We start from the raw sequence: 13,331 nt of genomic DNA, 5'->3' as shown, positions 1-13,331 counted from the left end.
AAACCATAAAATATCTAGGAATAAAATTAACAAGAAATATGTGCAACTTTTATGAAGAAAACTTTAAAACCCTACTGAGAGACATAAAGGAAGACAAGTAAAATAAAAGACAACTTATTCTTTCTAGCAAGATCCAATAGTGAAAGTTATGTAAAGATGCTTATTCTCCCAAATCGATCTTTAAAGTCAAAGTAATTTTCATTAAAATAACAACAGGGCTTTCTTTTTCTTTTTAATTGATGAAACAATGCCACAGTTCATTGAAATTAAAACCTCACAGCAGCTGAGGACATTCTGAAAAAGAAGAACTGGTATAGGGGTATGCTGGGGAAGCCTTACAAATATTAAAGTGTATTTTGGGTTGGGTACGGTGGCTCACGCCTGTAATCCCAGCACTTGGGAAGCTGAGGTGGGCAGATCATGAGGTCAAGAGATCGAGGTCAACTGACCAACATAATGAAACCCTATTTCTACTAAAAATACAAAAATTAGCCAGGCATGGTGGCATGTGTCTGTATTCCCAGCTACTTGGGAGGCTGAAGCAGGAGGCAGAGGTTGCAGTGAGCCGAGATCTCACCACTGCACTCCAGCCTGGGGGACAGAGCGAGACTACATCTCAAAAATAAACAAACAAACAAATAAATAAAAAGTATATTTTGCAGTTTATAATTTATATGTAAAAGTTTTTTGCTGGAGAAATAAGAGGAAGCAATAATGAGGCAGATTAGCATATAATAGGGATTCAGGTTTTGGCAAAGGTGACTTTTCGTATCTGGGATGAACTGAATTGAGATAATTGACTACTTTTGATTAAAAAAATGAAGCTAGATCTCCATTTCACTCCTTAACATAAATACAATTCATCTGAGTGAAAGAGTGAAATGTAAAAGTAATTTAAAATGCGTCTGTCTCTATTCTAGAAAAGTGGTTCTCAAAGCAGGGTGTGTGTGTGGCAATTTTGCCTTCCAGGGAACATTTGACAATATCTGGAGACACGTTTGGGGACTGCAACTGGAGAGGAGGTGTTGCTGCTGGCATTTAGTGGATAGAGGCCAGGGATGCTGCTCAACATCCTACCCCACACACCACAGCTCCCCACAAGAATTCTCCTGTTCAAAACGTCAGTAGTGCCAAGGGTGAAACACATGCTTCTAGAAGAAGGCAGGGGCAAATATATGATCTGGGAGTGGGGAAGGCATTTTTAATCAGAGCACAAAATCAAGAAATGATAAGAGATACGGATGTTTGGCCGGTCGCAATGGCTCATGCCTGTAATCCCAGCACTTTGGGAGGCTGAGGCGGGTGAGTCATCTGAGGTTGGGAGCTTGAGACCAGCCTGACCGACATAGAGAAACCCCGTCTCTACTAAAAATACAAATTTGCCTGGCGTGTTGGTGCATGCCTATAATCCCAGCTACTCTGGAGGCTGAGGCAGGAGAATCACTTGAACCTGGGAGGCAGAGGTTGCAGTGAGCCAAGATCATGCCACTGCACTACAGCCTTGGCAACAAGAGTGAAACTCCATCTCAAAACAACAACAACAACAAAGAGAGATAGATGTTTATACGCATTTTGTTTCTTAGAAAGAATTTATGTTTTAGGAAAAAGTCTATAAAATTTTCAAAAGCTAAGAAACTTGGAAAAATAGTTGTAGCACATGTCATACATGAGCCCTGATTGATTTAATTTATGAAGGCCTTATACAAACCACACGAAAGAAAAACTCTGTGTTTAAAAAGTTGGACAGCCTATAGATTCGTAGTTTACCAAAAAAAGAATCCAGATAACAGAAAAAACATGGTGGGAGGGGGGGAACATGAAAACTTTATTTTGCTATCATGCAAAAATAAGGTAAACCAGATTGAATTGATATGGATAGATGTTAAGATGTTTCATTTAAAAGCAAGATATAGAGCTCTATAATATTATCCCTTTGGCAGAAAATTTTTGTATGCCTGTATTTTTCTGGAATGATAAGTACAGAAAGATTAACAGTGACTACCTTTAGGGTGAGATAAGGTTGGAGAAGAAGACACCAGCCCAATCTTAGACTGGCTCAGAAAGCCTACATTTTTAATGACAAATAATAGCCCATTGTAACTAATGGAAATAATTTATGTACCAATGCCCAGTTATCAGACATATAAGTTTGGTTCTCATTTGTGTTAGAGGAGATTTTCACAAATCTTGTATAAAAACCTGATCAGGGATCTGAAATGGGACACAGTTGTATTTAGAGCTGGGAAGGCCTTTCTAATTGGGGTAGAAAAGGGTAAGTTGAAGTCTGTCTCTGGAGTCCAAGAGCCTTTGGTGGTTAATCATTAGCAAGTGTGAATAACCCCTAATGACACTCTGGGAGCCAATTATTCATTGTCTTTTACAAGAAATAAGAACAAATACTGTGAAACCATTTACCAATCCAAATGGCTTTGGATTGAGATGACCAAATCTCCAAAATTGGAAATGTTAATCCTGGTGCAGGTAATTTTTTTTTGGAGATGGACTCTAGCTCTGTCAGCCAGGCTGGAGTGCAGTGGTGTGGTCTCGGCTCACTTGCAACCTCTGCTTCCCAGGTTCAAGCGATTCTCCTGCCTCAGCCTCCAGAGTAGCCAGGATAACAGGCATGTACCACCACACCTGGCTAATTTTTGTATTTCTACAAAATTTGTAAAATTTTGACAGGTTTTGTCATAGTGGCCAGGCTGGTCTCGAACTTCCGACCTCAAGTTATCTGCCGCCTCAGCCTCCCAAAGTGTGGGATTATAGGCATGAGCCACCATGCCTGGCCACAGGTAATTTTTATAGATTTGGCCAACCATTACAATGTGGAAAAATCAGGCAAGATGCTTTTTTCTCAAATTAATTAATAAATGCTGTGGGCCAGGGGCAGTGGCTCACGCCTGTAATCCCAGCACGTCGGGAGGCCAAGGCGGGCAGATCACCCTGAGGTCAGGAGTTTGAGACCAGCCTGGCCAACATGGTGAAACCTGTCTCTAACAAAAATACAAAAATTAGCGTGGCGCAGTGGTGGGTGCCTGTAATCCCAGCTAATAGGGAGGGTGAGACAGGAGAATCCCTTAAGCCTGGGAGGTGGAGGTTGCAGTATGCCAGGACTGTGCCATTGCACTCCAGCCTGGGCAACAGAGCAAGACTCTGTATCAAAAAAAAAAAAAAAAAAAAAAAAAGTGCTGTCAGTGTGTGGATGATGTCAGCACATCCCTTGAAAGGCAGGAAACATTTAAATAAATGCTTTCCAGTCTAGTGGCATATTTATAAATGAGAGCAATCTATTATCTTCCAATGTGTTTAAGTTGCCACAGAATGTCAGGCAAAAGCCAATACAGTTCTTCCATACTACCTTAAAAGGGAAGAAAACTTACTCATTTCCAAGCGATTTGTGTACACTTTATGTTTAAAACTTAGGGCTGGTGGCCGGGCGCGGTGGCTCAAGCCTGTAATCCCAGCACTTTGGGAGGCCGAGGCGGGTGGATCACGAGGTCGAGAGATCGAGACCAACCATGGTCAACATGGTGAAATCCCGTCTCTAATAAAAATACAAAAAATTAGCTGGGCATGGTGGTGCGTGCCTATAATCCCAGCTACTCAGGAGGCTGAGGCAGGAGAATTGCCTGAACCCAGGAGGTGGAGGTTGCGGTGAGCCGAGATCGCGCCATTGCACTCCAGCCTGGGTAACAAGAGCGAAACTCCGTCTCAAAAAAAAAAAAAAAAAAAAAGAATTGTAAAACTTAGGGCTGGGTGCAGTAGCTCATGCCTGTAATCCCAGGACTTTGGGAGGCCAGAGACCAAGAGTTTGAGACCAGCCTGGACAACATAGCAAGACCCCAATCTCTACAAAAACTAAAAATTAGCTGGGCATAGTGGTACATGCCTGTAGTTCCTGCTACTTGGAAGGCTGACGCAGGAGGATTGCTTCACCCTAGGAGTTTGAGGCTACAGTGAGCAGAGATCACACCACTGCACTCCAGCCTGGGTAACACAGGGAGACCCTATCTCAAAAAAAAATAGATAGATAGATAAATGAAACTTTTTTTTTTTTTTTTTTTTTTTTTGAGACAGTCTTGCTCTGCTGCCAGACGCCATGCTAGAGTGCCGTGGCACCATCTCAGCTTACTGCAACCTCTGCCTCTCGTGTTCAAGCAATTCTCCTGCCTCAGCCTCCTGAGCAGCTGGGACTACAGGTGTGCGCCACCACATCTAGCTAATTTTTGTATTTTTTAGTAGAGAGGGGGTTTCACCATGTTGGCCAGGATGGTCTGGATCTCTTGACCTGGTGATCTGCCCCCTCGGCCTCCCAAAGTGCTGGGATTACAGGCGTGAGCCACCTCGCCCAGCCTAAATTAAACTTTTAAAAAAGCTTTAGATATATTTTATTTTATTTTCCCAACCCCATTTGGAAGCTTTTCTTAGCAACACATTTACAGAGCAGGATAGTAGAGCTCCTCTTCAAGGGTGAAAGAAATATTTAAATGAGTTGTTTTTTTTTTTTTTTTTTTTTTTTTTTGAGACAGAGTGTTGCTCTTGTTACCCAGGCTGGAGTGCAATGGCACAATCTCGGCTTACCGCAACCTCCGCCTCCTGGGTTCAAGCAATTCTCCTGCCTCAGCCTCCTGAGTAGCTGGGACTACAGGCACGCGCCACGATGCCCAGCTAATTTTTTGTATTTTTAGTAGAGGCGGGGTTTCACCACGTTGACCAGGATGGTCTCGATCTCTTGACCTCGTGATCCACCCGCCTCGGCCTCCCAAAGTGCTGGGATTACAGGCTTGAGCCACCGCGCCCAGCGAGTTTTTTTTTTAAGACAGGGTCTCCCTGTGTTGCCCTGGCTGGAATGCAGTGGTGCCATGTTGGCTCACTGAAACCTCTGCCTCCTGGGCTCAGGTGATTCTCTCACCTCAGCCTCCTGAATAGCTGGGACCACAGGCACCCACCACCACGCCTAATTTTTAACTTTTTTGTAGAGACCAGGTTTCACTACATTGTCCACGCTGGTCTTGAACTCCTGGACTCAATCGATCTGCCCACCTTGGCTTCCTCAAGTGCTGTGAGTACAGGCACGAGGCACCATGCCTGGCCTGGGCCATATTTTTCTTTCTCCTTTCCCTGAAACAATAAAAATTCACATGTCTACTAGTCCTGAATACATTTTATTTTTAAAAAATCTTAGAGCTGGGCGCGGTGGCTCACGCCTGTAATCCCAGCACTTTGGGAAGCCCAAGTGGGCAGATCACCTGAGGTCGGGAGTTTGAGACCAGCCTGACCAACATGGAGAAACCTCGTCTCTACTAAAAATACAAAATTAGCTGGTCATGGTGTCACATGCCTGTAATCCCAGCTACTCTGGAGGCTGAAGCGGTGGAGGTTGCGGTGAGCCGAGGTCGCGCCACTGCACTCCAGCCTGGGAAACAAGAGCGAAACTGCATCTCAAAAAATAATAATACTAAATAAAATAAAATCTTTAAAATAGCAAAGTGACCTCAGAAACAAAGACTCTGTTGTCTCCAGAGTGTTTTTTGTTTGTTTTGCTTTTTTACTTTTTATTATGGAAAATTTAAAATATATCCAATAGTGAGGAAATCCTAGTGTAACAAATCCCCTGTTTCACTTTGCTGTTTTTTTTTTTTTTATTTTTCCTGTTCACACTGCAGAAGTTAAAAGGCATGAAAGGGGACAACCTGCAAAATGCTTGGTTCCTAAAGATCACGGGTCACCAAGCATGCTTGGGAAACAGGCTGAAGTTTTCGATGTTGTCTAATTATTGTACTGTTTACCTCCTGAGCGTACTCATAACCTTATTTATTTATTTATTTATTTTTGTTTTTGGAGACAGCGTCTCACTCTGTTGCCCAGGCAGGAGTGCAGTGGTGCAATCTTGGCTCAGTGCAACCTCCATCTCCCAAGTTCAAGCAATTCTCCTGCCTCAACCTCCTCAGTAGCTGGGATTACAGGCATGCGCCACTTCGTCCAGCTAATTTTTTAATTTTTAGTAGAGATGGGGTTTCACCATGTTGGCCAGGATGGTCTCAATGTCTTGACCTCGTGATCTGCCCACCTCAGCTTCCCAAAGTGCTTTGATTACAGGCGTGAACCACCACGCCTGATCCATAACTATTATTTAAATGGGCTGTTTCTCACTTTGATTGGCAAGATGGTACAAGATCTCTGGTAAGGAAGAAGGCTGTTCCTTAAATGTTTTTAAAGAATGAAACTGCATTTTGTAATCAGTTCTGGGGAAGAACTGCTGATACTGTAGAGTTAAAGTATACCTCTGTCAACCCTCTTTATTTTTTTTTGTATGTGTGGTAAAATAGACATTAATGAAGCATACAATTGGACCATTTTTAAGGTTACAGTTCAGTGGCATTAAGTATATTCACTTGGCTGTGCATCATGACTATCTGTTTTCAGAATTCTTTTTATCTGGCAAAACTGAAACTCTTCAAGGTTGCATTGAACTATGATTACACCATTGCATTCCAGCCTGGATGACAGAGTGAGATCCTGTATCTAAAATTAAAAAAAAAAAAAACCTTCACTCATAAACACTAAATCATCTCTCTCCCCTCCGCACAGTCCCTGGTAACCTCTCTTCTGCATTCTAGTTCATTCCAAAATAAAGGTTTTCTGTCTCCATGAATTTGACTATTCTAGGTTCTTCATAAAAGTAGAATCACAGTATTTGTCCTTTTGTGTCTTGCTTATTTTACTAAGCACAATACTTCAATCTTTAGCCATGTTATAGAGTATATCAGAATTGGCTGGGTGTGGTGGCTCACACCTGTAATCCCAGCACTTTGGGAGGCCGAGGCAGGCGGATCACGAGGTCAAGAAATCGAGACCATCCTGGCCAACATGGTGAAACCCCGTCTCTACTGAAAAAAAAAAAAAAAAAAATTAGCTGGGCATGGTGGCACACTTGTAGTCCCAGCTACTAGGGAAGCTGAGGCAGGAGAATTGCTTGAACCCAGGAGGCGGAGACTGCAATGAGCAAGACTGTGCCACTGCACTCCAGCCTGGCGCCTGGCAACAAATCAAGACTCTGTTTCAAAAAAAAAAAAAAAAAAACTTTTTTGGTAACTTTTGATTTTAATATGATTTTAGTCTCATAGAAAAGGTGTAAGGGCTGGACACAGTGGCTCATGCTTGTAATCCCAGTACTTTGGGAGGCCAAGGCAAGCAGATACATGAGGCCAGAAGTTGGAGACTAGCCTGGCCAACACGGTGAAAGACATGTTTGGTAGATACGTCTCTACCAAAAATACAAAAATCAGCCCAGCATGGTGGCAGGTGCCTGTATTCCTAGCTACTTGGGAGGCGGAAGTGGGAGGAGTGCTTGAGCCCAGGAGGCGGGGGTTGCAGTGAGCTGAGATTGCCCCACTGCACTCCAGCCTGGGCAACAGAGCAAGAATCAGTCTCAAAAAAAAGAAAAGTCATAAGAATGATATAAAGAAGTCTCATATACTTTTCACCATCCAGATTCTCCAGATTTGATCCAATTATTTTCCATATAGGCAAACATAGGCACACACACAGATATAATCATTTCCCATATATATGTTTTATTTCTGAATATTTGAGAGTAAATTGCAGATATGTTACCACTTGTGCCCTAACTACTTCAGTGTCTATTTCCTAAAAACAAGGGCATTCTCTTGCACATAAGAGAATGTATTACGACACAGGTATCAAAATTAGGAAATTAACATTGATATAATGCTATCACCATATTCATATTTTGTAATTGTCAAATAATGTCCTTCATAAGAAAGCAGAAATTTCCAGACTAAGAGCCAATCTAGGACCACACATCGTATTGAGCAAGCCTATCTCTTTAGTGTCTTTTAATCTGGAATGGTCTGTATTTGTCATTCATGACCTTGGCATTTTTGAAAGTAAAGGCCTGTTATTTTATAGCACATCCCTCACTTTGGCAGTCCCACGTTTCCTCATAATTAGATTGAGGTTGTGCATTTTTGACCGATAAATCACAAAATTGATATTATGCCCTCCTTTGCCTTCTTAGTGCATTTTATTAGGTGGCACGTGATTTTCATGTGGGCTTGTCCCCTTACTGGTAATGTTAACTTTGATGATTTGGTTAAGGTGGGGTCTGCCAGGCCTCTCCACTGTAAACTTATTTCTCTCTTTGTAAATGATAAATATTTGGAAACAAGGTAGGTGCCCTATTCTTCAAACTTTCACCCTCTATTTTTATCATCCATTATTTCTTCTACATTTATTTGTTGGTTTTTCTACTCTGTGGAAAAGCTTTTCCTTCTCCATTTGTTTGTTTGCTTATCTGTATCAGTATGGATTTGTGGAGTCCTATTTTATTCACTAGGTTAAAACCCATTACTATTATTTATTTATTATTTAATTAATTTAATTTTTTTATTTTTATTTTTTTAAGACAGAGTCTTACTCCTTGCCCAGGCTGGAATGCAATGGCACGATCTTGGCTCACTGCAACCTCCACCTCCCGGGTTAAAGCAATTCTCCTGCCTCAGCCTCCCAAGTAGCTGGGATTACCAGCACCTGCCATTACACTGGACTAATCCTTGTATTTTTACTAGAGACGAAGTTTCACTATGCTGGTCAGGCTGGTCTTGAACTCCTGACCTCAGGTTACCCACCTGACCTGGCTTCCCAAAGTGCTGGGATTACAGGTGTAAGCCACCGCCCCTGAACTCCTATTATTATTTATTTCAATGCTCAGATTATCTTAGATTTGGCCAGTGGGAGCTCCTCAAATTGGGTGCCTTATCCTTTTAATACGCCTCCATCACTCTTTGAGGGTTTTCTTATTTTCTGGCATAACAAAATGTTCCAGGTTCACATTGTATTCTCCCTGCCCTAGCCCTGGAATCAGTCATTTCAGATCATATACACATGTGTGTATTTTTTGTTATACAGTAAGTAGAAAGTCTCAGATTGTTTTAGGCCCAGGATCTCTTCACCCTATTAAAAGCTATTGAAGAGCCAAAAAGCTTTTGTTTATATGGACTATATCTATTATATTTACTGCATTAGAAATTAAAACTAGCTGGGTGCAGTGGCTCATGCCTGTAATCCCAGCACCTTGGGAGGCCCAGGCAGGTGGATTGCCTGAGGCCAAGAGTTCGAGACCAGCCTGGCCAACATGGAGAAACCCTGTCTCTACTAAAAATATAAAAATTAGCTAGGCGTGGTAGCAGGTGCCTGTAATCCCAGTTACTTGGGTGGCTGAGGTTGGAGAATTGCTTGAACCTGGGAGGTGGATGTTACAATATATATATTTTGGGCCGGGTGTGGTGGCTCACACTTGTAATCACAGCACCCTGGAGACCGAGGCAGGCGGATCACTTGAGGTCAAGAGTTGAAGACCAGCCTGGTGCACACCTGTAGTCCCAGCCACTTGGGAGGCTGAAGCCGGAGAATCACTTGAACCTGGTGGGGTGGAGATTGCAGCGAGCTGAGATTGTGGCACTGCCCTCTAGCCTGGGCGACAGAGTGAGACTCCATCTCAAAAAAAAAAAAAAAAAAAAAAGAATATATTCCGGAAATCCCTCTATATTAGTTTATAGAGATCATCCTTATTAATTTTATAATTGCATAGTACTCCACCGTTTGGATGTACCATGGTTTAAGTACTTTCTTGTGTTTGGCATTTAGACTGCAATTCCAAACAGTGCTACAAAGAACAATCTTGTTCATATGCATTTTCATATTATTGAAGCTATATCCTCAGAACAACTTCTTAAAAGTGTGACTCATGTCAAAAAATAAACATGTGTGGCTTTGTCAGATATTGCCAAATTCTACTTCACAAAGTTTGTACCAATTTGCATTTCCACTAGCAATGAATGGGAATTCCTGCTTCTTTCTCCACAGTCTTAGCAAACAAAATACAATATAGAAGACAGACATGTGTTAGGCCCACAGGTTGTCTGCACAGCTAACACCAGTCTTTTCTGAGAACTTTCTCCATTATCAGTCTACGAGTTGATCGAATAAGTGTACCCTAGGTAGGCCAGGGGCAGTGACTCGTGCCTGTAATCCCAACACTTTGGGAGGCTAAGGCAGGCTAGAGGCCAGGAGTTTGAGACCAGCCTAGGCAACATGGTGAAACCCTGTCTTTACACAAAACACAAAAATTAGCCAGGCATGGTGGTGTGCATCCATAGTCCCAGGAACTTGGGAAGCTGAGGTGTGAGAATCACTTGAGCCTAGGAGGAGGACATAACAGTGAGCCAAGATTGTGTCTCTGCATTCCAGCCTAGGCAACAGAGAAAGACCCTGTCCCCACTGCCCCCCTAAAAAAAAAATCAACCCTTGCCAGAGCTGGGCCTGAGATTAGAGCTAACGTCTCAGTGTGTCTCAGGAAATTCAAAGGTGGGGACTGCTCACTCATACACGGCCATATACCAACCAAAATAGAGAAAAGGATATATGTAAAATACTTTCTCCTACTATACTCTCACAACATAGGATGCTGCTGTGACCAAATGTGGGGCAGGAGTGGGGCGGGGCGGGGCAGGAGGAAGATGCAGGTTTCCTCACACACCAAGCAAGCAATCAACTCTAGAACAGATTTTCCTCTGGGCGCGGTGGCTCAAGCCTGTAATCCCAGCACTTTGGGAGGCCGAGGAGGGTGGATCACAAGGTCAAGAGCTCGAGACCATCCTGGTCAACATGGTGAAACCCCGTCTCTACTAAAAATACAAAAAATTAGCTGGGCAGGGTGGCACGTGCCTGTAATCCCAGCTACTCAGGAGGCTGAGGCAGGAGAATTGCCTGAACCCAGGAGGTGGAGGTTGCAGTGAGCCGAGATCGTGCCATTGCACTCCGGCCTGGGTAACAAGAGCGAAACTCCATGTCAAAAAAAAAAACAAAAACAAAAACAGATTTTCCAACACCCACCAGTTGGATGTCTTTGTAACTGCCTGATGGGTTCTTCTGGCACAGACCCAAGCCACTGAGGCCATGGCATTGCAGTCAAGAAAAAGTTTAGAAGAAAGAGTTTAGTTGACATGATGCTGGCACTATGCAGGAGACAGTTATCCCCCAAATCAATATCCCAGAATACTTGGAGGTTAGGGATTTTTCAAGGATAGTTTGGTAGGCAGGAGGCTAGGGAAGAGAGCATGCAGTTTGGCTGGGGATGCAATCATGGAGGTGTGCAAAACAGTCCTTATGCACTGAGTCTGCTTCTGGGTCGGGGCCCCCAGAGGAGTCACTGGCCTGGGTGGGGCCATCCAGGGCTTAGAAATGCAAAAGCCTGAGAAGACATCCCAAAAGGCCAATCTTAGGCTCTACAATAGTGATGTTATTTACAGGATTAATTGGAGAAGTTCCAAATCTTGTGACCTTCAGAATAATGGCTAGTAATTATTTATTTACAGCACCCACATCTTAGTACCTTCCGGCCCCTCTCTTCCTCCTAACTTCATGGCTGTTCATCAGTTTTACAAGAGTAGTTTAGTTTTTCGAAAGGGCTATCATCACGTAAACTATAAACTAAATTTCTCCCATGGTTTGCTTGGTCTATGCTGAGGTATGAACAAGGACAGCCAGTCTGTGAGGATAGAGGCAAGATGGAGTCAGCCATGTCAGATTTCTCTTGCTGTCATAATCTTGTAGAGGCAGTTTCAACCTCTAGAATTCAATTCAGTTCTGACACCATCTATCTGAAGGTAGCATCAAATCTCATGGGTTTCGAGTTCCATCCCACAAGACTGCCCCACTTCAGACGTCACAAGTAGTAGCTTGTCACCAGTACTTCTGACTAACTGGCTGTAAATCAGGGTTCCCATGCCCCTTCCACAGGTTTGATTAAAGCTCTGTTTGATTTGCTAGAGCGGCTCACAGACCTTTGGGAAACACACACTTTGTTTACCTGTTTCTTATAAAGGATATTAAAACAGATACAGATGAACAGCCAGATGGAAGAGATGCATAGGGCGAGGTATGGGGAAGGGGTGCAGAGCTTCCATGCTCCCTCCAGACACATCACCCTCTCAACACTTTCAAGTGTTCAGCAATCCAGAAGCTCTGATCCAATCTCTGTCCTTTTGGGGTTTTATGGAGGGGGTCTTTAAATAAGCAGGAATGATTACATCCTTAGCCATTTGTGAACCATTCAAACTTCAGCTACTCTCTCCTCCCTGAGGCTGAGGTGGGGCTGAAACTCCTCTAATCACAGGGCAACCACTGTCCTGGGGCTATCCAGGAGCCCTAACCCACCCACCCAAAGGTCAACTCATTAGCATACAAGGCGATTCCAAGGATTTTAGAAGTTGCATGCCAGGAAATGGGTAGAAGACCAAGTTGTATTTCACAATATCACAGGAGAGCAATCTGGTTTGCAGAAGCTGATATGAGAATGACCTCAGTTACTGATGGCTTCTCTGTTTCCTGTTCCAGAACCTGCAAGGCATGGCTGAACTTGCCACCCTTGGACTGCAGTAAAACCTTAACTGCATGTGATCCTTTGTAGTTTATAAACATGATGATTGGGTTTCACACTCTTGTGGGAGATATGCCTCCCTCAAATCTCCGCACATTACCCATAATCCGACATTTAAAAAAAAAACAAAACAAAACCCAGGAGAGGTGGCTCAGGACTGTAATCACAGCACTTTGGGAGGCCGAGGTGGGCAGATTACCTGAGGTCAGGAGTTGGAGACCAGACTGGCCAACATGGAGAAACCCCGTCTTTATTTAAAAAAAAATTTATATGTATGTATATATACACACACACACACACACACACACACACACATATACATATATAAAACTTACTTCACTCCGTGTCACAGTGTGAATATAAGCACTCCAGGGCTGTGAAGGCAGCTCTACAGTGTGGGTGACGCAGACTCCTTCAGTATTGCCACTCCATCATGGCTGCTTTCTTTAGTATAAGATAGCTGCGTTACGCCAGGCGCAGTGGCTGATGCTTGTAATCCGAGCACTTTGGGAGGCCGAGGCAGGTGGATCACCTGAGGTCAGGAGTTGGAGACCAGCCTGGCCAACATGGCAAAACCCTGTCTGTACTAAAAATACAAAAATTAGCCAGGCGTGATGGCACACACCTGCAATCCCAGCTACTTGGGAGGCTGAGGAAGGAGAATCACTTGAACCGGGGAGGTGGAAGTTGCAGTGAGCCGAGATCGCGCCACTGCATTCTAGCCTGCAAGTCAAGAGACTCCATCTCAATAAAAAAAAAAAAGATAGCTGCTTTAGTTCTTTCTACCTCTCAACCTCCGGGCCACTGGAAAGAGAGAAAGAAACAAGGGCAAGTTGCCTTTGGTTGTGCTGTTTTTTGAGGCAGACTC

General features: G+C 43.4%; 1 pseudogene; it reads left to right on the top strand.

The window, feature by feature from the left end:
• Window positions 1-12,482: 12,482 nt before the first annotated feature.
• On the top strand, window positions 12,483-12,576 carry LOC120361749 (small nucleolar RNA U13; annotated as a pseudogene).
• The last annotated feature ends 755 nt before the right edge of the window (window positions 12,577-13,331 follow it).

Source organism: Saimiri boliviensis, chromosome 13 (genome assembly GCF_048565385.1).
Source record: "Saimiri boliviensis isolate mSaiBol1 chromosome 13, mSaiBol1.pri, whole genome shotgun sequence".
In the NCBI taxonomy this organism is placed as follows: domain Eukaryota; kingdom Metazoa; phylum Chordata; class Mammalia; order Primates; family Cebidae; genus Saimiri; species Saimiri boliviensis.
Note: the sequence above shows the minus strand (reverse complement) of the source record. Positions and strands in the feature narration are given on the sequence as shown.